Here is a 2200-nt window from a genome sequence, read left to right as displayed (position 1 = left end):
AGGTTCATCCTAATCTGGTGATCGGATGATAGGGGCAGATGTGACATGTCTCTTAGGCTCATCATGGGCATCTTTACATGCTTGATCAAACATAAAATCTACTTCTTTGGCTAATAGTTTGCACAAGGGTGCTGTAATCTTCAAGAAATCTTTAATAAAATGTCGATCGAAACTTGCATGGCCTAGAAAAGAACGAACTTCCTACACACACAAGGGGCAAGGACATAATGAAATAACATCTATTTTAGCTTTATCAATCTCTAATCCACGTGAAGACACAACATACCCAATAACTATTCCTTGTTCTACCATAAAATAACACTTTTCATAGTTCAAGACAAGGTTAGTTTCAATACACCTTTTCAAGATCAAATATAAATTTTCTAGACACTTATCAAAAGAATCACCATACACCGTGAAATCATCCATAAAAGCCTTGCTTATTCTTTCAACATAGTCAGAAAAAATACTCATCATGCATCTTTGAAAAGTTATAGGAGCATTACAGAGACCAAAAAACATTCTTCTATATGCATATGTATTGAAAAGTTATAGGAGCATTACAGAGACCAAAAAACATTCTTCTATATGTATATGTACCAAATGAATATGTAAATATAGTCTTTTCTTGATTCTTAGGATTAATAACAATTTGATTGTATCCACTATATCCATTAACAAAGCAATAAAAAGACTTACCTGCTAGGTGTTTAAGCATTTAATCCATGAATGGTAATGGAAAATGATCTTTGCGCGTAGAAAGATTGAGTTTTCTGTAATCAACACACATTCTCCATCCACTCAAGATGTGAGTAGGAATGAGTTCATCATTTTTGTTACATGATTCCGGTCTTTCTAGGCACCACATGGATTGGCGCCACCCATTTACTATCCGTGATGGGATAAATGACTCCTGCATCTAACAATTTTAAAATTTCAGCTTTCATTACCTCCATCATAGACGGGTTCAACCTCCTTTGCATTTTCCTTGTTGGTTTTGCGTTGTCCTCTAATAGTATATGATGCATACACATTGAGAGACTAATACCCTTGATGTCGGCTAAAGTCCATCCAATGACTGTCTTGTGATCACACAACAACTTCACAAGTTTTCCCTCTTGTATACTTGTCAAACCTTTTGCTATGATAACAGAAAGTGTATTGTTATCGCTAATGAATACATACTTCAAATTATTAGGCAAAGGTTTTAATTCTAATTTGGGGCCTGTAAAATAGATGGCAAAAGCTTTTTATGTGAGAGTACTAAATCAATACAGACATTACCATAAGGAATGGTTTGTAAAGCTTGTAAGGCCAATACTGATTCATGCATCTTTTGGGGAATACACACGTGCCTCTCCATCTCTTCTATCTTAGTAAAATCATAGCCATAGCTCAAAGCTATGCTTAATCCGTCTTCACAATCAAAATTAGAAACTTGCTGCACACACTTATCAATTTGGTTATAGCATGTGATAGAATAAACATTGCTATGAGGATATTTCATTGCATCATGAAAATTGAATTCAATTTTTTCATTCCTATCTCCATAGATAAGGTATCTTTACCACAATCAATCTTTGTGTTGGTAGTTTTCAAGAATGGTCTCCCAAACAATATAGGAGTGCTGGTTGATGAATCATAAGAATCATGTTCCATATCAAGAATATAAAAGTCATATGGAATAACCAAACTATCAATCTTGACTAGGACATCTTCTATCACACCAAGTGGGTAAACAAAACTACGATCCGCAAGTTGTATTACAATACTAGTTTTATTTAAAGGCTCTAGACTAAGAGAATCATAAACATGCTTAGGCATAACACTAATGGATGCACCTAAATCGCATAAAGCTCTTTTAAAACTAGCATTACCAATAACACATGGGATAGTAAATGCACCTGGGTCTTTTTGTTTCGAAGGTAGATTCTTTTGAACAACGGCTAACACAACTTCACCGACACTTACTGTTTCATGACCTTTTAGTTTGAAAGCTCTCTTGGTAGTACACAGCTCCTTCAATACTTTTGCATACTTGGAAATTTGCTTGATAGCATCAAGCAAAGGAATGTTCAGTTCCACTTTCTTGAAAACCTCTAAGATCTCTTTTTCTTTGTCTTATTTCTTTGACCTAGAAAAATTCACAAGAAAGGGTGGAATTGTTTTAAAACTAGAATTCATTAAGTGAGGAGTTACC

The 2200-nt window shown here is 34.6% G+C and overlaps 1 protein-coding gene across 3 annotated transcripts in view; it reads right to left on the bottom strand.

Moving 5' to 3' along the window:
• LOC105111969 (chromosome-associated kinesin KIF4A-like) overlaps window positions 1-712 on the bottom strand; it is a 19931-nt gene extending 19219 nt beyond the window's left edge. For all 3 annotated transcript variants that reach the window (XR_839683.1, XM_011007496.1, XM_011007497.1), the window contains exon 1: window positions 700-712. The gene's annotated coding sequence lies outside the window, so the exon portion shown is untranslated. The remainder of the gene's footprint in view (window positions 1-699) is intronic.
• Between the last annotated feature and the right edge of the window lie 1488 nt (window positions 713-2200).

The sequence above is a fragment of the Populus euphratica genome, unplaced genomic scaffold (genome assembly GCF_000495115.2).
Source record: "Populus euphratica unplaced genomic scaffold, PopEup_1.0 scaffold316.1, whole genome shotgun sequence".
Lineage (NCBI taxonomy): Eukaryota > Viridiplantae > Streptophyta > Magnoliopsida > Malpighiales > Salicaceae > Populus > Populus euphratica.
Note: the sequence above shows the minus strand (reverse complement) of the source record. Positions and strands in the feature narration are given on the sequence as shown.